Below are 23743 nucleotides of genomic sequence, written 5' to 3'. Positions count from 1 at the left end.
GAACTAGGGGTGGTGGAAGGGGAGAAGGGCGGGGGGTGTGAGTGAATTGGTGATGGGCACTGGGGGTTATTCTGTATGTTAGTAAATTGAACACCAATAAAAAATAAATTAAAACAACAACAACAACAAAAAACAAATTGGGGCATATTCACCTAATGAAATACCATGCAATTTAATCATAAATGATCCGGAAGTACACCCAATGGTATGGATGGATTTCACAAACATGATGTCAAGCAAAATAAACCAAATACAAAAAAGTATATTCTATATGTTGTAAAAAAATACACGTGAAACTAATGTATGTTGCTAGGACTAGGATAGCGCTTACTCTTATGGGTCTGGAGTGTCTATAATGACTAGAAGGGTATTTGAAGGGGCCTTCTGGGGCACTGGTAATATTCTGTTTCTTGTTAGGGTTGCGGGTTGGTTAAGTAATGTATTAAATTTGTAGAAATCCAGTGAGCCATTCACCAACGTGCCATGTTTTGAGATATGTTATATCTCAACAAAATGCTTTAAAATTAGCATTTAGGTTATCAGGAGATGACTGTAGTCAAATAGTCTATGGAGGTTGTATAGAATTTAAGTTTGAACTTCAATTTTAAAAACAAACTTAGAGGCCATAACTTACAAATCTGTAAAGGGAAAAATGGTGTCAGAAAAAAGAATCTAATTCAAAAGAAGGCAAGAAAGAAGACAGAAAGTAGGAGAAATGGAAGGCACAATATGGCTGAAAAAAACTCAAATATATTTTTTAAAAGTACAACAAATGTAAAACAACTACTGTTAAAAGATGAACAAATGTATGACTAGGTTTCTTTTTTTATCAAGTGTTCTGTGTAAGAAACACCTCTATGATATGAAAACCCATAAAAGTTGAAAGTCAAACAGTGGAGATAGATCAGGCAAACACTAACCAAAAGAAAGGTGGCATAATCATCTTAATATCAAACAAAATACACTGGAGGGCAAATATCATTATTACAAATAAAGAAGATTATAACTATATAATCATAAAAATTCCAAGCCATCAGAAGAATAATGCAATTCTTTTTTAAAAAAAAATATTTATTTATTCATGAGAGACACAGAGAGAGAGGCAGAGACACAGGCAGAGAGAGAAGCAGGCTCCATGCAGGGAGCCCGATGTGGGGACTCCATCCAGGGACGCCAGGATCATGCCCCGAGCTGAAGGCAGGGGCTCAACGGCTGAGCCACCCAGGTGTCCCAAATAATGCAATTCTAAACTTGAATATGCCCTAACAACAGCTTCAAAATACGTAAGGCAAAATTTACAGTACTACAGGGAGAAATTGACAAATCCACATCATGTGGGAATTTTAAACAATTTTCGCTGTATTTTTGAGATCAGGCAGATAAAAATTCAATAAGAATATAGATTTTAAAAACATAATTAACCTAATTGAATATATAGAACACTAGGTACAATTATCACAGAATTCTCAGTAAGTCAACACAATATTTATATGAAATTTGACCAAAAAAAAAAAAAAAAAGAAAAGAAATTTGACCACATGCCAGGCCTAAAAACCTATCTGAACACATTTAAAAAAATATCTTACAGGCCATTTTTTCCGACCACAATGCAGAGAAATTAGAAGTCTATTTAAAAAGTAATTACAAAATAAAATAAAATAAAAAGTAATTACAAAAAAACCCATGTCTTTGGAAGACTGAAATGCACTTCAAAGCAACTCACAGGTAAATGAAGAAAAACTGAAATTAAAAAATACTTACACACTGAATAATGAAAATACTATGTAACAAAACTTATGGTATGCAGGTAATTATTACTAATGGAAATTTATAGCTTCAAATGCTTATATTACAAAAGAAGGATAGCTTAAAAATCAATTCAAGTGTATAAGTTAAGAATTCAGAGAGAATCTTTTTGTCTTTTTTTCATTGTTTTGTTTCTGAAATTCCACATATGAGTAAAATCATGGTATTTGTCTTTCTCAGACTTATTTTTTATTTTTAAAGATTTTATTTATTTATTTATTTATTTACTCATGAGAGAGAGAGAGAGACAGAGAGAGAGGCAGAGGGAGAAGCAGGCTCCACGCAGGGAGCCCGATGTGGGACTCAATCCCGGGACCCCGGGATCACGCCCTGGGCCGAAGGCAGGCGCTAAACCGCTGAGCCACCCAGGGATCCCCAGACTTACTTTACTTAGCATTATATCCTCTAGGTCCATCAATGTTGTTGCAAATGGCTGGATCCCATTCTTTTTTTATGGTAGAGTAATACCAATTTTTCTTTATCCATTCATCTATCAATGGACACTTGGGTTGCTTCAATATCTTGGTTATTGTAAATAATGCTGCAATAAACATAAGGGTGCATATATCTTTTTGGATTCATTTATTTGTTTCCTTTGGGCAAATATACAGTAGTGGAATTACTGGGTCATATGGTAATTCTATTTTTAATTTTTTGAGGAATTATCATACTGTTTTCCATAGTGACTACATCATTTGCATTCCTACTAACAGTGCATGAGAGTTCCTTTTTCTCAACATCCTTGCCAACACTTATTTCTCGTTTTTGATTTTACCCATTCTGACAGATATTAATGTGATTATCTCGTTGTGGTTTTGGTTTGCATTTCCCTGATGGCTAGTGATGTTGAGCATCTTTCATGTGCATTTAGGTCATCTGTTATGTCTTCTTTGGAAAAACATCTATTCAGGTTCTCTGCCCATTTTTTATTAGAATTTTTTTTGTTGTACAATTTCTTTATATATTTTGGGTTTTAACCCCTTATTGGAGATATCATTTGCAAATATCTTCTCCCATTCAGTAATTGCCTTTTTGTTTTGTTGATGGTTTTGTGCAAAAGTTTTCAGGGAGGTGGGCAGGGGGATGGGTGAAATATATAAAGGCTATCAAGAGAACCCCCTATCTTGATGAGCACTGAGTAATGTAAAGAATTGCTGAATCGTTATATTGTATACCTGAAACTAATGTATGTCAACTTCAATAAAATAAGAGAAAAAGACAAAAAAAGAATTCAGAGCTAGAACAACAAAATAAAACTAAAGAGAATAGAAGGCAAGTAATAATAAAAATAGCAGAAATGAATGAACTAGAAAACAAAGATATACTAGATAGAATCATCTATGACATCGTCCCTGAAATCTTTCTTTAGCTTACAACTTATACTCAATTTATCTGAGAACTCTGATGGCTCTACCTGCAGAATTTGACCACTTTGCACCACCACCATTGCTACTACTGGTGCCATTACATCACTTGTTTAAACTATGATGCAGATCTGACACCTGTGAAAGCAAAAAGGGAAGGAAGGAGGATTGGGGAGGAAGTCTCAGATCACAGTGCAGCTTTGAAAAAATCTTGGCCAGCTGAATGGAGAACTCTGCAAAGATGATTTTAGGCTGGCCATAACATGCTCAGTCATAGGCTGAAAACTGCCTGGGAACACATGGCTTCAATTCAAAAACAGCAGGTTGTAAAGGAACCTGTGCCTGGAACCTGTCAGATAATTGCACTCCTTGAGGCAGATTCTCTCTAGAAGGGAGATCTGAGGGGTGTGCTTTCATGTCTACCACAATATGCATTTCTGTTTGATGTTGTTAGGATGAAACTTAGGACAAGGCTCAGCAAAGTTTGGCCCATTGGTCAAGCTGAACCTGCCACCTGCTTTTGTAAATAAGGTTTTATTGGAACTTAACCACATGTATTTATTTCTCGTTCATGGCTGCTTTTACACTGCAATGGCAGAGATGAGTATTTATGATAAGACTACACTGCCTATAAAGTCTAAAAAACAGCCCTTTACAGAAAATGTTTGCAGATCCATGACTTAGTATATATTTAGTAATATGCAAGGCACAATGGAGTCTTTCAAGTTTTATAAGTTAGCCATCTTTCAGGAAGAGTAAGACAGATATGCACAAATACTTGTGATGCTAGGGATGTCTTACAATTTCTATTCTTCATACTACATGTAAACAGTTTGGGTGTGTAGAAAGATTTATTCTGGCTGCTCTGTGGAAACTTTATTATAGAAATGCAAAGATAAAAGCAGGAATACCTGTCAGGAAGCAGGTGGTATAGTCTAGGCAAGAAATGATGGTAGTTTGCATAGGATGATAGTGGTAGAAAGGCAAAGGTGCATTTCCTGAGATGAAAACTGGAGAGGGATTGAGTAGTGTGACAATCAACGTTTTGCTTTTGATGTTGAACTTGAGGTATCTAACTGGAAATATCAAATAAAATTTTAGCTAGATGAAGCTAAAGTTCAGAAATGGTCTGGTTGATGTGAATTTGGAAAATAGTATTTAGGTAATATTTCAAGCTAGGACTAGATGAAATCATATAGGGAGAGAATATAGATAGCTATTTCTTACAACCAAGACTTGAGACACCAACATTTAGATGTTGAGGAGAGGAAGAGAAGCCAGAAGAGGAGTCTAGTATAGTGTTTCTACAAACAGGCAGTGGATGACCATGTGGAATGCTGCTGCAACTAAGATGAGGGAGGAAGATAGTACATTAAATTTGGCAACATGGAGATCACTGGTGACCTAAAAATAAGCAGAATTTTTTTTAATATTCAGGAGCAGAAGCTAGGATGGAATAGGTATAAGAGAATGGGAAGTAAGGAAATGAAGGTAGCTAGTATAGAGACAACTGTTTTGAGGCACATTACTGTGAAGAGGAGCAGAGAAATGGGCGTTAGTTGGAGGAGATGTGGGGTCAAGGGAAATAGTAGAGCCTGTCTGAAGGTTTTAAAGCAGAGTGGTGATGTCATTAGTGCTTTAGGAAGGCTGGTCATCCTTATCTTCTGTTGCAGAATAAAACTTACAGGGAGAGATACAAATAAGTGACAATTATAGTCTCAACTAAGGTAATGGTAATGAGAATGGAAAGGTGGGACAAATGCATTCTCCACTGTGTAGAATTGCTACCTGGACTTATTTCTTCCGAGATTTATAGATATTAGCACCCTTATCTTGATGCATTTTTCTCAAATATGTAACTCACTTAAAGAGATTTTTGTCTTTTCTCCTGTGATACTTGAATTAACAATAAATGTTTAGAGATGGAATGAAACTAATAAAACTAGTCAGTTCTAATCACATACCACACAGGCCACTACATTGCCATTTGCTTTGTTATTTATACTCTGGAATCAGAGAGACCAGGTTACTCTTGTCTCTCCTACTTTTTTTTTTTTTTTTAGCTGTGTGATGATGAGAAAATCATTACTATGAGGACTATTTGAGGTAATTTTTTTAAAAAAAGTTTTAAGCAGGATTTCTATTCTGGGAATGATGAAAACTAGAACATTCCTCCTGTTGAGGAAAATTATGAAGTGTGTGTGTAAAATATTCTTGCTTCAAAGCAATGAAGAATTTCGGAAGTCAAGATCTAAAGGGTCAAGAAAAATTAGAAACTCAGAGAGGTGAGTCTGGCATTTGGGGTCAGTTTTTCCTATAAGGCTTTTGTTGATTCCAGAAGAAGATACTGCTGAATGTCGGAGAAGCCAAGCAGTGCTTTAATAGCTTCAAGGGACAAGGGAATTAAAAACTGCCGTCCAGGGCCTGGCAACTCCACCCAAAACTCTTAGTTGGCAATCCAAAAGGCTACATCCAGAATAACAGAAAACTAGAAATAGACTGACCTATGCAAGATTTGAAGCCCAGCTTCCAATAATCTCAGTCCCTGAAATTGGATTAAGATAATACAAGAAGGATCTCTTGTCAGGGAAACTTCATGCTAGGTCTCAAATTATCTTTTGTAATTGTTTACCACTCATTCAAAACCACATATAAAAGAAAACAAAATATTGTGAACAAAAACCAAGAAAAGCAACAGACAATAGAAACAGGCCCACAAGTACTTTATATAATGGAATTATATGAAGGCTTTATTTATTTTTTTAAAATATTTTATTTATTAATGAGAGACATACAGAGAGAGAGGCAGAGACACAGGCAGAGGGAGAAGCAGGCTCCATGCAGGGAGCCCGATGTGGGACTCGATCCTGGGACCCAGGGGTCACACCCTGGGCCAAAGGCAGGTGCTAAACCACTGAGCCACCCAGGGATCCCTATATGAAGGCTTTAAATAACTATCCTTGGGGCACCTGGCTGGCTCAGTTGGTGGAGCATGCAATTCTTGATCTAGGAGTTGTAAGTTCAAGCCCCATGCTGGGTGTAGAGATTACTTAAAAATAAAATCTTTGAAAAAAAAAAACATCCTTGGGACATCTGGGTGGCTCAGCAGTTGAGCGTTTGCCTTTGGCTCAGGGCATGATTCTGGGGATCAAGTTCCACATTGGGCTCCCTGCAGGGAGCCTGCTTCTGTCTCTGCCTGTGTCTCTGCCTCTGTCATGAATAAATAAATAAAAATATTTAATAAAAAAACTATCCTTAATATGTGGAAATAGATAAATGGCAAAATCCAGAATTTAGGATAAAGATGAGAAATTGAGCAAGAGACTTGAACAGGTACTTCACTGGATCTCCACATGGTCAATGAGCATATTAAAAGGTACTCTACTTCATTTGTAATTAGAAAAATGTAAATTAAAACGATAAGTTACTACTGCATACTCTTCCAAAGAGGTAAAATTAAGAAGCTGGCAAAACCAAGTGTTTGTGAAGAATGTGGAGCAATAGGAACTCCCGCATACTGCTTGTGAAAGGATATTTTCATGTGAACACTTTGAAGAAGAGCTTGGCATTATCTACTACAGGTGAACATATACCTGCCCTGTGACACAGAAACCTTACCTGTAGGTTTATATCAACAGATTTGTTTGCATATGTGTAGCAAGAATATTCAGAGCCACATTATTTGCAACAACCCCAACTGAACACAGTCTAAATCTCCATTAACAACAGAATGGAAAAATGACAAAATAATAGTATATACTATACCATGTAGTATGCAGTGAACTACATGGATCAATCACACATTTACAATGTGGAACCAAAGAATCGGACACAAAAAGAGCACCCATTTGTTGAAGAGACTGTCCTCTTTCCAGTGGATAGTCTTTCCGCTTTGTCGAATATTAGTTGACCATAGAGTTGAAGGCCCATTTCTGGGTTCTCTATTCTGTTCCATTGATCTATGTGTCTGTTTTTGTGCCAGTGCCACACTGTCTTGGTGATCACAGCTTTGTAGTACGACTTGAAATCCGGCATTGTGATGCCCCTGACTCTGGTTTTCTTTTTCAATGTTCCCCTAGCTTTTCGGGGTCTTTTCTGATTACACACAAATCTTAAGATGATTTGTTCCAGCTCTGTGAAGAAAGTCCATGGTATTTTGATAGAGATTGCATTTAATGTGTAAATTGCCCTGGGTAGCATTAACATTTTCACAATATTACTTCTTCCAAGCCATGAGCATGGAATATTTTTCCATTTCTTTGTGTCTTCCTCATTTTCTTTCACAGTCTGATATAAAAAATGAGTTGTACTGAAAAAAGGAAGAAAAAATAGGAGGGGTACCCTCTGGTTCTATATACAGTAAATCCCTCGGCTTCCCCTGGAGCTTTCCAGCGCTGCTTGGTCAAGAACTTGCTCTTCTCCCGTTTTATTTATTTATTTATTTATTTATTTATTTATTTATTTATTTATTTATATTTTTTAAAAAGATTTTGTTTATTCATGAGAGACACAGAGAGAGAAAGAGAGAGAGAGAGAGAGAGAGAGAGAGAGGCAGAGACACAGGCAGAGGGAGAAGCAGGCTCCATGCAGGGAGGATGATGTGGGACTCGATCCCGGTGCTCCATGATCATGCCCTGGGCTGAAGGCAGGCACTAAACCGCTGAGCCACTCACAGATCCCCTTCCCCTGTTCTTCCAGCTGGTCTTCCGGGGGCGGGGCCTGCTGTGCTGATTCTCAGGTGTGTGCACCTGGGGGAGCACCCCCCCCCCGCCCCCCCTGCAGAGTGCCGGGCTCCGTGGGAGCTGTTTACCAGGTGAGGCCTCTGTTCCCTGGTGGCCCCGCCCCTCCCAGGCACACAGTGAGACCAGGAAGGAACAACACTGGTGGCGGCCAGGTCTCCAGCCTTGGAGTCAGCTCCCCGCAGTAACTAACGCAAGCTCCCAGTCCGCACTGGCCTAGATGCTCCAGGGGCGGCGTGGGTGTGCTGATCTGCACAGCTTGGGGGCGCCCAGTGGTAGGAGAGTCCTCGCTGTCCTGTGCCCTCCTCGCCTCCACCTGTCCCAGGGGGAGCGCAGGATCCCCAGCTGTGTCCGCCCAGCGCCCTGGGATCCGGGGCCTGTGCTGCTGGAATCACGCTCCCGGGCCGTGGCTCCCAAAGGCAGCGGGGCACAGCCCCCTCCGCCCGGAGCCCCCACCTGAGGGACTGGCTTCTCCCGGATGACCCGCCGGTGAGCGCTCCAGCCCTTTACCGAGATCAGCCCACAGTCTGTGGTGCGCTTTATCCCTGGGGCGCACTTCCTGTTAGTGACCCAGGAAACTGGAGGCTCCACTGCCCCTCCTGCGATTTCGCCCGGTTTCTCTGCTAAGCGCTTTTCCGTCCGGGAAGAATCCGGTGAGGATTAGAAATGTGTGGGAAATATCAGAAAGGGAGACAGAACATAGAGATTCCTAACTCTGGGAAACGAACTAGGGGTGGTGGAAGGGGAGGAGGGCGGGGGGTGGGGGTGAATGGCTACGGGCACTGAAGGGGGCACTTGACGGGATGAGCACTGGGTGTTATTCTGTATGTTGGCAAAGTGAACACCAATAAAAAATACATTTATTATAAAAAAATAAAGTTCCCGCTTCTCCGGGCCTGAGCTTCCCTGTCCCAGAGGCTTTCGCCGGGCTCCTCGCAGGGCTCCTCCCCCACTGGATTCTTTTTTATCCGCCCCCCCCCCCGCCCGCCTTCCTACCTTGTTAGAACCGAAACCCTCCTCTTTGTAGCGTTCCAGCTGTTCTCTATTTTATTTTATTTTATATTTTATTTTATTTTATTTTATTTATTTTATTTATTTTTTTCAGCTGTTCTCTCTTTAAATCCCAAGTCGAATTCGTAGGTTTTCAGGATGGTTTGAAAGTAATCTAGGTAAGTTGGTGGGGCCAGGTGACTTGAGGACCCCTTCTCCTCCACCATCTTCTCAGCTCCTATATCCCTCAATTTCTTTCAGAAGTGTTCTGTAGTTGAACAGAATAGAGAAACCAGAAACGAACAAGAAGTAGTGGAAGGGGAGGTGAGGGGGTATGGGATGACTGGGTGACGGGCACTGAGGGGGCACTTGATGGGATGAGCACTGGGTGTTATACTGTACGTTGGCAAATTGAACTCCAATAAAAAATATACAAAAAAAGTTACCCATTGTATGGTTCTGTTTACGTGAAGTTTGAAACCAGGCAAAGGTAATCTCTGCTGTTAAAAGTGAAGGTGATGGTAGCCTTTGGAGAAGGAGGAAGTGGTAATAGGGAGAGGGCATGGAGGAGCACCTGGGTGCTGGTGATGTGATATTTTCTTGACCTGTGTTGTGTGGTAGTTATACATTTATAGTGACTTTGTGAAAATACATTGAGCTATACATTTACTTCCTGTGCACTTTTCTGTATGTGTTATACTTTATAATAAAAATTAAATCTCTATGCATCATTTTCCATTTCTAACCTTTTACTCATTGTTCACTTTGACTAGAATCTAGAATACATCCGATTCAGCTCTCACAACTTGCTCATCTTCTCTATGAAGCCTTTCCTAACTCCACATAGAGTTGTAGACTCCTTTCTTTGGGTCCTTACTGTAACATAATACTTCTTTTTTATTTTATTTTTTAAATTAATTAATTGATTTATTTATTTATGATAGTCACAGAGAGAGAGAGAGAGAGAAAGAGAGAGAGAGGCAGAGACACAGGCAGAGGAAGAAGCAGGCTCCTCGCCTAGAGCCTGATGCAGGACTCAATCCCAGGATCATGACCTGAGCCAAAGGCAGACGCTCAACCACTGATCCACCCAGGGGACCCTATCGTAATCCTAATAATATATTATTCTTATGTTTGTTGTCTCCTATTACAAAGTTGTAAACCCCTTAAGGGCAAAGATTATTCATTTTTTAAATGACAAACTGAATGGAGCACCTAATATCACAGGCATTTAATACATATTTGTTGAGGGGTGTCTGGATGGTACAATCTGTTAAGCACCTGACTCATGGTTTCAGGTCGTGATCTCATGCGTCATGAGATCAAGCCCTGCATGGGGCTCTATGCTTAGCACAGTCTTCTTGAGTTTCTCTCTCCCTCTCTGTCTGCTTCTCACACCCTCAGCAAGCTGTCACCCCCGCCCTCCACCCGCCACTGCTCGCATGCTTGCACTCCTTCTCTCTGAAATAAATAAATAAATAACTTAAAAATACATATTTGTTACAAGTGTGAGTTGTAAATACTATCTTTCCCATTTTACACATATGGAAACCAGTACACAGAAAGGTAAAGTAATCTGCCCAAGGTCACACAGCTACTAGATTGATGGGCTAGCTGTGCACCCAGGTCTATCTTATGCTAAAGCTGGTGCTTCTGTTCTTTGCAGTGGAAGGTTTCCACTGCACTTAATTCACTTACTTAATCTTTACTATATCTTCATGACCTCAGTACTCATATTATCCTCTTTTTATAGATGAAGTAACTGAAGCTCAGAGGGGCACAGTAACCTGTTCAAGATCATACCCCTGGGAAATAGTCAAGCTGTGATTCAAGTTGAGGTGTCCCCAATTCTTAAAGTACTTGCTCCTAACACTACATCATAATACATTTAGAGTACACAGTATTTCATAATCATTTAGATTGCTTCCTGTCAGAGAAGAGTACAAATATTTGCATTTCAGGGTTTGGTGTCCACAAAACTCCTATTCTAATATTATTTTTGCCTTTTTAAGGTGGTATCTTTTCCCAATAAGTATACAAATGGATTTTTTTTTGTCTTCAAAATCTCCATGTTACAGATGGTGGTTAATAGAACTCTGGATCAGATCTGGGTTTCAATTTGGTTTCTAATTATTTCATCTCCCCTCCAAAACTCTATTTCTTCATCTTAAAATGGGGCTAATGTTAGTACTTACCTCCTAAGGCTGTTGTATGGATTAATGCCTGACAATAGAATTGTTATTGTATCATTATTACTGATAATGTTGCTCAAGTTCCTGTTTTACAAAAAGGAAAAGAGAAGCATAAGAGGGGTAAGGCATTTATCTGTTCCAGGTTGTATTCTCCAACAGGGTTTTACTTCAAGATAAAGTTCGCTTGTGGAACATGACTGGATTTTGCTCTAGTTTGTCCTTTTAGGATAAAGTGTTGAGCACTGTTTTCATCATTTCTTCCTACTCAGTAGCCAGTTTTTTTTCTCACTGCTTTTTGGATCATGTACATTCTCATCCTGGCAACTGTGGCTTTGCAGCCTATCTGCTATTTCATATTCCCTCCAAAGCTTCCCATTCCTCCAATGACAGCACTCATTGCTCCCTTACCTGGTCCCTTGGCTATGAGCTGGCTGCTCCCTTCCGACCATCAGTTAACTCAGGCACTGATCCTTCTGCTCTAGTTTCCTTACCTGGAAAGCTGATTTCCTTTCTTATCCATGGCCAAGTCCTTTAAGACCTTGGCCAAAGATTTCTATTTTCCAACTATCTCACTCATTTATTCAACAAGTATGATTTAAATGGCTACTCACTGGAGATACTGAAATGAGAGAGACAGCCAAGACCTGCTTTCTTTCCTGGAGCTTACATTCTAGGGAGTGAAGGAGAAAGGGAGTTGGGGGGGGGGGTGGCAGGAAGGAGGCAGAGAAGCAGAGAAACACAGGGAGAAAGGAAACAGGACCATTTCAGGTACTCAAGAGCACTCTGAAGAAGATAAAATCAGGCAATGTGATGCAGAGTGACTGGTGAATGGGTCATTTAGGACTGGGGAAGCCTAAGGAGGAAAAATGTAAGTTTTGTGTTAAAAGTCAAGATTAGGAGGCTGCCATGCATTCCTGGCAAAGGGACATGCTCGGGGAAAGAGACAGCACTGCACAATACTACCTACAAAATAGGTGCTTTGCAGATTCCTGTTGAACAAATAAGGACAGATGCCTTTTACCATTGCCTTTTAAGTTAAAATGTGATGACTCTTTCTTTAGGCAAAGCAGTTCATGGTTTGGTCAAGGTCTAAAAAAATCCTTTCCATACAAACACCATAACTTTTCACAGATTTAATACTCACCTAGACAAGAAAAGGGAACACTACTGCTAAGGCCCCCTAATAGATCTGGCCAGCCACCAGCTACTTTTGCTACTGAGCCTTGTGGCTCTGCCAAAATCCAGCTGGATTCCTGGAGGCACAATCATATGCACAATGCATTTTACAGGGGCACTCACTACCTAGGGCTGACATACTCTTTAGGACAGGGGTTTCAGGCTAAACAAGAATGCTACCCAGTGGCACCCAGTGATTCCCTAAAAGCATTGTTTCCAGGGAGCTACATAGAAAATGAGTTCCTTTTTTGAGTTAGTTGCCAACAGGACATGGCAGCAGAATGGCTCCAATTCTCTTTATCTTCTCTGCCTTTATCTCCACCTTTCAGTAGCTCCCTCTCTTTCTAACAGTCTGTGGCAGGGTTGAAATCCAATCATAGGGCCATTCCTGCATTTAGGATTTATTTCTTAGAATCAGGGCACCTGGGTGGCTCAGTGGTTGAGTGTCTGCTTTTGGCTCAGCTCATGATCCCGGAGTTCTGGGATTGAGTCCTCCATTGGGTTCCCCTCGGGGCGCTTGCTTCTCCCTTTGCCTATGTCTCTGACTCTTTCTCTGTGTCTCTCATAAATAAATAAAATCTTTAAAAAATGTTATTTCCTAGAATCCCTGTTAATAAAGCATATAGTCCTATGAAAGGAAACATACCATCCCATTACTTTCTCTTAAGAGTACTATAACTCGATTAGCCCAATTATCCTAAGATTATACAACCTGGGCACGGGACCAGGCTTCCCATGCCCAGGTTGGTAAGCTCTGGAGTGCAGAGCCAGAACAACCAGCAACACTTCTGCCACTACCTAAGCTCTGCCCTTCATGGCTGAGGGGGAAAAGAAGAATAATAAGTAAAAAAGAGTGAGATAAGCAACTGTTTTCTTTGACATTACTGCCTTCTTATTCTATAGACTCCTTCATGTTCTCATTACCTTTCCTTCCATTCCCAAGCAAACGAGCAATGGAGAGAAGAAAAAGGAAAAAAAAGTCAGAATCCCCAGGCTCCTTGCCTGAAGATTATGATCCAGCAGGTCTAGGTAGGAGCTAGGAATCTATATTTTAACACTCCAAGTGACTCTGATTCTTGTCTTCCTCAGATCACACCGAGAACTCCTGATTTAAGGTCAGACGAATAACTGGGGGGCAATTAGGCCTGGGATCTGGATACATCATCTGTAACAAAATACACCAAACTGGACACTCACTGGTCAGAGCAATGATTTCAACAACTTGGCAACCATATTTGAGAAAGAGCACTGAAAGTCCTGCCCTGACAGGGAGGAAAGTAAGACAAAATGGCTGTCACTAGACAATGGCACATATGTAGAACGGGGAGATATGTATGCAGGGATGGTTGTCAGTCTTACAGGGGCTTTTCCTGCTTGGGGATAAAGGAGCATAGGTATGTACCTGAGTAGCTGTAGCAACTAAAGTAGTGTTATAGAGCAGAAAAGACTAGAAGCGTGCTGGGGTCAGGTCTAAAAAGGGCAGGACTAGAGTGTGAACCTATGACCCTCTCATCCTCAAATTCTATGCTTTGAATCTCTCACAGGAAGTCACATCTTTGCTGAAACTCTTGTCTCTTTCTGTCGTCTCTGAGGAAATCCTGTCCATTTCAAATGCAGCCATCTCTGTGAAGCCTTCCCTGATTTCATGTCCCCCATCTCTAACAGATGTCAGCCCTCCTGTTGCTATGAGATGGGGAATATGGGAGAACCAGGCCTCAGACGGGTCAGAGCAGTGAATTTAGAATTCCATCGTGTTTGGAAGGAAGGGGGTTGAGTGCAGGCAAGAATACCCCACTGAACAGAAAAGAGGTCTTTTGTGTCTAGAGACCAAGGACAATAGGCCACTCTCTGAGCATATGTAGTTGGAAGACTATTGTTATATGACACAGTAGCTGGAGAGCTGTGTGTCTGGGGACAGGTGGCAAGAATACCAGAAAGGCAAAATCATGGGAGAAACTTGTTATAAAGGTAGTCTGATGGCTCGTACTCCCAGATATCGTTGATTGATGCTTGCAATAGAGCCTCAGAATCTGCCTTTTAAACAAGTGCCTCCAATATTTCTGATACAAGTGGTCTGGGGAACACTCTGAGAAAAGGGTTCAAAGTAAGGTAATCTGAGTTATCATGGCTGCACATCACCTGGAAGTTTCAAAATTAACAATGGCCCAGCCCAACCCAAGAGCAATGAAATCAGAATCACTGGGGAGTGGACCCAGGTAACAGATTTTAATACTCCTCAGGTGATTCTAATATGCAGCCAAGGTTGATAAGCAGTAATCTGAGTGATAGCAGGTTCTTTTCCCTGGGGCCAGAGAGACATGTAGAGCATTTGAGAGGCCGAAAATAAATACATTAAAATGACAAATATATTTCATTGTGATTTTGTACTTTAATACACCTCATATATTCAGGCTAATTTTTTTAAGCATTACTTCTTTTTTATTTTTTAAAATTTATTCATAAGACACACACACACACACAGACGGAAAGGCAGAGGCACAGGCAGAGGGAGAAGCAGGCTCCATGCAGGGAACCTGACCTGGGACTTGATTCCGGGTCTCCAGGATCAGGCCCTGGGCTAAAGGCGGCGCTAAACCGCTGAGCCACCAGGGCTGCCCTAAGCATTACTCTTTAATCCCCTTTCTATTTGAGGAACTCTGAGCAGAATTCAGTTAAATTCAAGAAATACATATTAGTTGGCAACCACTGATGCTCTCTGGACCCTGCAGTACTACAAAAATGACGATAGTAATAATGACACTTGTGTGCTAAGCTCTCTACTTACATTTTCTCATTTAATCTTCATTTCAATCCTATGAGGTAGGTAATTTTATTGTTTCCATTTTACAGATACTGACACTGAGGCACAGAGGGGTTAAGCATTTAGCCCAGATCACACGGTTATAAGCCAAAGAGCTGGAATTTGAACCCTGGAAACAAGACATCAGAATTTCACGGTTCAATGTAATAGCTACTAGCCATATGGGGCTATTGAGCACTGGAAATGAAATGTACCTAGTCCAAATTGAGAGGTGCTGTAAATTTAAAATACATACCTGGTTTCAAAGACGTAGTATGAAAGAAGAATATAAAATATCTCAATAATATGTCTATATTGCTACATGTTGAAATGCTAATATTTTATATGAATTAAAATATATGATTATAATTAATTTTACCTGTGTTTTTAATTTTTAAAATATGGCTCCTAGAGAATTAAAGATCACATATGTGGTTCACATATTTTCATTGCATGGATCTGCTCCAGTGGCTGCATGCTAAACCATGACTTTTCTTGAACCAGAGATTAAGCAGAAGTTTCACACTGTCAGGAAGCATGTAGTTTGAGTAGGAAGGATATAAGAATCAAATATTTCGGGATCCCTGGGTGGCGCAGTGGTTTAGCACCTGCCTTTGGCCCAGGGCGCGATCCTGGAGACCCGGGATCGAATCCCACGTCAGGCTCCCGGTGCATGGAGCCTGCTTCTCCCTCTGCCTATGTCTCTGCCTCTCTCTCTCTCTGTGACTATCATAAAAAAAAGAATCAAATATTTCTTTCTAAAAACATATTGTAATCAAATGCTTTGAAAGAGAATGAAGACTTTCTAGTGTGCTCTATGTCAGGGGGAACATTTAACCTGGTCCTTTGGAAGATTAGTAGTGAAGGTGAGAAAAGAGAAAACATGGGCACATTTGGAAACAGGCTAGTAGTTTAGTTTGGAGAATATAACAGCAAGGAGAGTAAAAGAGGCTGGATAATTAAGTGAAGACCAATTTTGACAGGCCTTGAATACCAAGCCAAGGAGTTGGGATTTCTTGTTGTTCATTCTAGGGAGACAGTAACAGGTTTCAAGGAAAGATGTCATAAAATGTTTGCCTTCCAGCTATATGAAGTGGAGCTGGGGTTGGAGTGGAGATGAGATCGGAGCCAGAGAAACTGTAGTTTCTGAGTTAGGCAGTTTGTGGCAATAATTCAGGGGAGAGGCAATGATCACCTGAACTTGATTGCTGGCAGTAGGAATTAGGAAGGAATGGGTTTAATTTGGATACTACTACTGAAGTAGAATTACTAGATTAGGCAATAGGTTTGTGCAAGTCCTAGAGAATGAGCCAAGTATGATTCAGTAAATGCAAACAAGTGGGGTTCCCCAGTTTTATGGACTGATAAAGCTGGTCAAATAGGTTGGGGCTCCTGGGTTCTAGACATAACATCACTTAAATGACTAACCTTAGAGTCCAGGCTGGTCCAGAGACAAGTGAAGGCCAGTGGTAAAGAAGAAGAGAGGGAAGAAGAAAGGTAATGCTTGAATCTTTGGGACCTGGGGAAGTCACTTCCCTCTTTGGTTTTAATTTTCCTATCTGAAAAGGGGCTATTGAACCAGATGGTCCTTAAGTGTCCTTCCAAGACAAATATTCATTCTAAGATATATGTTGATAGTAAAGGATGTCAATAGGGCATAATAAAATTACCTTAGGTACCAGCCCTGTTTTGTTCTTGAGATCTGTTTCTGTTAGCTGTGTTTCCCTCCTTGAGTTTGTAATCAGCTCTCTCCAAAGTTTCCTATCATGACAAATGTATGGAAGCTAAATTTGATGAAAGAGATGGGAAAGAACAGAGAAATTGTGAAAGATTTAAAGATCATTTAAATATTTTGTTACCCAAAAAGGTGCAATGACTGATACAAAGGGAAAAATATATAACTTAACTACAAGGAATTACCAAACCAAAGGTGATTAGCATCAGCTTAAAGCTTTCAGGCCTTTCCTTTTTATTGAATCTAAACAGAATAAATCTGTAAATAATAATAGTGCTCAATTTAAATCACTTTCAGCAATTGCCACTTTTCAGAGCTTGTCAGACATCATGCTGCTCTTTCAACTGCACTTTGCGTGTACAAAGCAAATTAATGCAGGTAGAAACAGTTGTAATTTAGGACAATTTACCAGTGTATCTTTTCACCGCATACAATTGCTTTCGACTTAAATGGTGTTAATTGGTTTATGGTTTTCTACACAGGTAGAAATAATATAAAAAATAAAAATGCTGGAAAATTAAAAAAAGATGATACCAACAGCAGGTGCCACTCTGTCAGACTTCTTAAGAAGTTGAGGAGAGAAGTTACAGGCCAAGAAGGTGGAGAAGCAGAAGCAAATATGGATTCGAAATGTCTCTTCCTCTGGGAATTTTTTTTTCTGGGAATTTCACAGGTCTCAATAGAGAAGCAGTCCTTATCAAAACTGTCAAGTGGGCAGCCAGAGAAAAGGGAGAAAGCCTAGGATAGAGTGTTGTCTTGGAGGCAGAGGCAGGGAAAGTTTGAGGAAGAGTCTGTTTTTGTGGCCCAGGATGTTGTAAACAAATGACCCTAAAGCTGAAGCACTAGGAGACAGCATCGTCATCCAATGCCCTTCCAGCAAAATTAGGTTGCCATACTCATGATTTCTTATAATCCTTACTGCAGTATTTATTTATCCAATGGAGTCTAGGAACCACCTGTGTTAGTATCAGGGATTGGGAGAAAATATTTTTTTAAATGATTTTATTTAGTGACTGCTAAAGAATACAAGATTTTTTTTCTGGAGTGTTGAAAATATCCTAAAATTGATTATGATGATCATTACACAACTGTTTTCCAAACACCATTAAATTAATTGAATTGTATACTTTACATGGGTGAATTGTACATCATGTGCATTATATCTCAATAAAAAGTGTATACACACACACACACACACATACATTACTTTTTAAAGTCTAGGCTCTAAACTGGCACACTATCACTTCTATATTCCACTGGCCAAAGCAAGTCATATTGCCCAAAGTCAAGAGGTATGGAAGTACACTCGGCCTTTACTCAGAGGAACTGCAAAATCACATAGCAAAGGACATGGATGCAAGGTGAAGAGTTTGTGTCAATAATTTAATCTACTACACTTCCCTAAACTTTCCTCCTTTTCTTCTTATTCATATTTATTCATATCCTAGGGCTAATTCAAAAATTGGAACAACTGGCCATTACTGTTATCCTACTGTGATATTCAATACAGATACCTGAAAACAACACTTAGATAACTTGACATCCTTTATCTTTCCTTTTAAAGATTGCATAAGGATTTATGCTCCTTTAAAATTTTTTAGTTAGACATTATTTTCCTACACTTGGATTTTCTGCAACATCTGGCTGGAGATGTAAAATTTTTATTTTATAAAGAATCATGGGGACACCTGGGTAGCTCAGGGTTGAGCATCTGCCTTCGGCTCAAGGCATGATCCTGGGGTCCTGGAATCGAGTCCCGCATTAGGCTCCCTGCAGGGAGCCTGCTTCTCTTTCTGCCTATGTCTCTGCCTCTCTGTGTCTCTCATGAATAAATATATTTTTTAAAAAGAATCATGTTCTCAAGACATATCCTTCAGTACAACGCCAGTTTTCAAAAAATAAAAACAGGTGGAAGCTACCTGCTATACAGTCCTTAGGACAACTTGACTGACTGCAGTATTTCTCATTGTAATAATTCAATTGAGATTTTTAGCTGATACTTCCAATAAAGAATGTAAATACCCTGTAAGAGTGGATTTCATGTAAGAGTGGATTTACATGAGTGGATTTCAGAGCAACACAAACCCTTTGATTGCAATAAGATTTTGATGAAAATGGTATTGTTTTGAAATAAGTGTATAAGACTTGAAAGCTTTTCATGAAAGCTTATTTTTACTTTATAAAACATATACACTTTGTTTTTGTCATAGTAAGCTATTGTTCAAATGTTAGATGAATATATCTTACACTAGTTAGTCTATATGTCTCTCTACAATACCATGAAGAGCCTCTCAGGATAACAAAGAAGAGATGCTTCAGAAATAAAAAGTAATAAGGACCGGGACGCCTGGGTGGCTGAGTGGTTGAGCGTCTGCCTTTGGTTCAGGTCGGGATCTCGGGGTCCTGGGATCAAGTCCCACATTGGGTTCTCCACAGGGAAGCTGCTTCTCCCTTTTCCCATGTCTCTACCTCTCTCTGTCTCTCATGAATAAGTAAGTAAATAATATTAAGAAAGTAATAATGGTCAATTCTGAATCTAGTAATATGTTTCAAGCTCTTGACATGGGCATATGTTTTGATCCAGTAATTCTATTTCTAGAGATTTATCAAATGAAATAGAGTTTGGCATGGACCCATTGTATTGTATGTATTATGTTGAATAATATCAAATTGCCTGTATTTGACCATTTTGACCCATAACAATGGCAATTATACGTGTTTCAATGTAATATAAAGATGTTCATCACAGTGTTAATTATGATGAAGATAACTGGGGATACTGAAATGTCCAACAATAAGATATTGGTTAAATAAGTTATGGCAATGCATATCTAGAATTCTTTGAGGCCATTATTTTAATTTATTTTTTTAAAGATTTTATTTATTTATTCATGAAAGACACACAGAGAGAGAGAGGCAGAGACACAGACAGAGGGAGAAGCAGGCTCCACACAGGGAACCCGATGTGGGACTTGATCCCAGGACCCCAGGATCACACCCTGAGCTGAAGGCAGATGCCCAACCACTTAGCCACCCAGGCATCCCAAGGCCATTAAAATTATAATTATTTAAATGCATTTTTATTGTCACCAAATGTGTATATTCAAGATATATTAAGAAAAAATGATTTTACAAAACAGAACTTATAATATGACTTAATTTTGTTAAAAATTATATATGTGCTTATGTATATACATATATATATATATATATGACTGGAATAATATACACCAAAATGTTCATAGTCACTATCTCTTGGTTGTAGGATGTATTGTTATTTTAATTTTTATAGTCTACACTTGGTTATCTGTATTTTCTAACTTTTGATGATAGAGTATGATTTTTAAGTTATGTAGAAATAATTCTGTAAGAAAGTCATAAGTCATGATCATCTGTGGTAGGAAAAGATACAAACAATTTTGAAACCTATTTGGTTAAATCCAGCATTATTTTAAAACATCATGCACAATAAAAAAAACTTGCATTTAGGAAACCCTGTTTCAAGCGAGTAGTACTTAAAGCAAGTTGATGATGCACATACAGATTTTATGAGGTATCCCTCATCTCCTTTGCTTGATCTGGTGAAAATATATTTGCCATTATTTTTACAACTGTTGCATTATAGCATAAAGATTAGAGAGCAATTCATTCATGGTGTATTCCACTTTGAGGGAAATATAGCATATAGATAATGGATCCAATAAATAACCTAACACCTTCTGAATACAGCCCTTCCATCTACTACCCATATACACACTCATACCACTCCCCATATTTAAAGAGAGCAAGGGGCACCTGGGTGGCTCAGTTGGTTGGGCATACAACTCTTGATTTGGTGTGAGTCGTGATCTCAGGGTCCTGGAATTGAGTCCCGTGGCCAGCTCCATGATAAGCAGGGAGTTTGCTGGGGGATTATCTCCCTCTCTGCCCCTCCTCCTGCTCTCTCTAAAATAAATAAATCTTTAAAAAAATAAAGAGAGCAACTAACTTTCTTATCAGGAACTATTATATTTTTATATTTAAATCAGTTCATACATTTGGGACTGAAAGGGCAAGGTTCTTTTTTTTTTTTCAACTGAATTAAATATTATGTTGGATAATGTCACAATAGAAAAAATATTTTAAAACATTAATTAGCCTTTGACTAATTCCAAAAGAAAAATATTTATTAAATTATTTGAACATTGATCTTAATACATTTTGAAAGGCAGCTATATGGGCAGCCTGGGTGGTTCAGTGGTTTAGCACCGCCTTCAGCCCAGGGCGTGATCCTGGAGACCTGGGATCAAGTCCCACCTCAGGCTCCCTGCATGGAGCCTGCTTCTCCCTCTGCCTGTGTCTCTGCCTCTCTCTCTCTCTGTGTCTCTCATGAATAAATAAATAAAAATTTTAAAAAAGGCAGCTATACTTACCACTATACCACCAATGCCTGCTTTAATACATTTTGACCTGAATTTGACTTGTGAAATTCAAGAAGACCTGAAAAATCCAAAATGGATTCATTATTATCATTAATGACATGTAGCAAATTTTTATCATAGAGAAAAGGTTTATTTGTCAACACAAACTAGAAAATAAATACATTTGCTAATTCTTCCTATACAATCATCATTCATCACAGTATTGGTTTTAGGTGCATATGTCTTCGTGTATACAAATCTGTATGTTTACATGTTTATGAATATCTACATTTAGATCTATCTGCCTATATGTTTTGTAGACTGTGTGCATATGTACACACATGTATATTACATGTAGATATGTGTTCATGCATGTGTATTTATATATATTTAAGTATGTCATGTTTATGTGTATGTTGTATACATTTCCATATCAGTCCAGGGTGGAGAATATTTCAGGACCATTCCAAACCAACTTAAATGTCAATATACTCAGAAAGAGTCCTATTAGTAAAGGGAACATAAAATTACTTCTGATTTTTAAGAAGCAGGATAAATAAAATAATGAGCCCATTATAGTTTTTTTTATAAATTTATTTTTTATTGGTGTTCAATTTGCCAACATATAGAATAACACCCAGTGCTCATCCCGTCAAGTGCCCCCCTCAGTGCCCGTCACCCTGTCACCCCCACCCCCCGCCCACCTCCCCTTCCACCACCCCTAGTTCGTTTCCCAGAGTTAGGAGTCTTTCATGTTCTGTCTCCCTTTCTGATATTTCCCACTCATTTTTTTCTCCTTTCCTCTTTATTCCCTTTCACTATTTTTTATATTCCCCAAATGAATGAGACCATATAATGTTTGTCCTTCTCCGATTGACTTATTTCACTCAGCATAATACCCTCCAGTTCCATCCACATCGAAGCAAATGGTGGGTATTTGTAGTTTCTAATGAGCCCATTATAGTTATAGTACACTTGTGAGGCATTAAAGCTTTATTATTATTTTTTGCATTAAAGCTTTATAAACTTGCTTTGATCACCTTGCTAGACAGAGAAAAGTAGAATTAGTTACTGTTTAAGCTGAAGTGTGTTTATTCTTCATATCTCACATTAGAATTACTAGCTCTAATAGATTTGGGGGCCTTAAGTGTCTTTCTGTCTTCCTTTGGGCAGAACCAAGTCAGCCATTTGTAGATGGGCTTGTCCTGTACAAACCAACAGGTGGATTTCATGTGTTAAGGCTGCATGAAAATAATATGAATGGGCATGAATGAAAATAATAACCAGGGGCACCTGGGTGGCTTAGTGGTTGAGCATCTGCCTTTGGCTCAGGGCATGATCCCAGGGTTCTAGGATCGAGTCCCACATCAGGCTTCCCGTGGAAAGTCTGCTTCTCCCTCTGCCTATGTCTCTTCCTTTCTGTACCTCTCATAAAGATAAAAATGAATAAAATACTTTGAAAAAATAAGAATCTGACACTAAATAGGTACATGTTGGCTGGATATCTGCCAGTACCAACAAGAAATTGCCAAAAGGATGCCCTGTACCGCATCGTGGCCACCACTGACTGGGAGCTGGGCCCGGAGAGCACTGGCACAGCTGGGGGTGGGGAGTGGGCTTCCCATGACTCACTGACCATCACAAAGGTGGGAAGAACAAGAGGCCAGGCCCGAAAGCCTGGTACCATGCTGCACATGGGGATTGATTGGCCTTTGCCTTTCAAAAACAGAGGGATAGGGGATGGGGACTACTAGAAAAAAATAGAAACTCTAAGATTTTAAAAAAAAATAGTCCTCCTGTACATAACAAGACAGCATCTGCTCTCCAGGGCCCAAGACTTGCGTCAGGGGCCTCAGGCAGGCAGGCCAGGAGACTGTTCTGGACAACTGGGATAACGGAGTTGTGTTTCTGGTGGGAGGAGCCCTCCAGTCCTTCTGCTGGCCACATGTGAGCTTGTGGGTTCCTCTCAAGTATGTTGGGTAGGATACTCCTATCTTTGGTTCCTTTGGGAGCTGGTTTCCTCATATCAACTGTCTTCCCTTCTCCAGAAGGGCTGTGTTGGCTCAACTCAATTATTGGAAGAGCCTGACTTCAGTTACCCATTTTTTTTCCAGCATTTGCTATACTCTGATATCACAGGACTAATTGCCCACTTCACATTCCAAGAGTTGGGAGAGGCCCCTCTGAGATCATCTAACTCCATCGCCTAGCCAGGGCATATGTCCATGTGAAAAGTCAGGCAGATGATTCTTTTCTGTGACATGGGGTAAAATAAGACTCTCATTCTCTCTTCAGTCTCCCTGTCCCCCTTCAGTCCCCAAATTTCTGTCACTTGTACTGAACAGACTGTGTTCTGTCACTATACTTCATTATTTGGAAACCACCTCCCTCCACTTCCCCAAACTGGACTACCGCAAACAGTCACAAAAAGTATTCTTTTCCCCCAAGATGTCATTAGATCTAGACCTCTTTTGGGTAGTTTTCATTCCTTATTGCTAGCTGTGTTTAGACATTGTTACATTGCTATGAAAGCTCTGAGGC

Source organism: Canis lupus, chromosome X (genome assembly GCF_048164855.1).
Source record: "Canis lupus baileyi chromosome X, mCanLup2.hap1, whole genome shotgun sequence".
Lineage (NCBI taxonomy): Eukaryota > Metazoa > Chordata > Mammalia > Carnivora > Canidae > Canis > Canis lupus.
Note: the sequence above shows the minus strand (reverse complement) of the source record.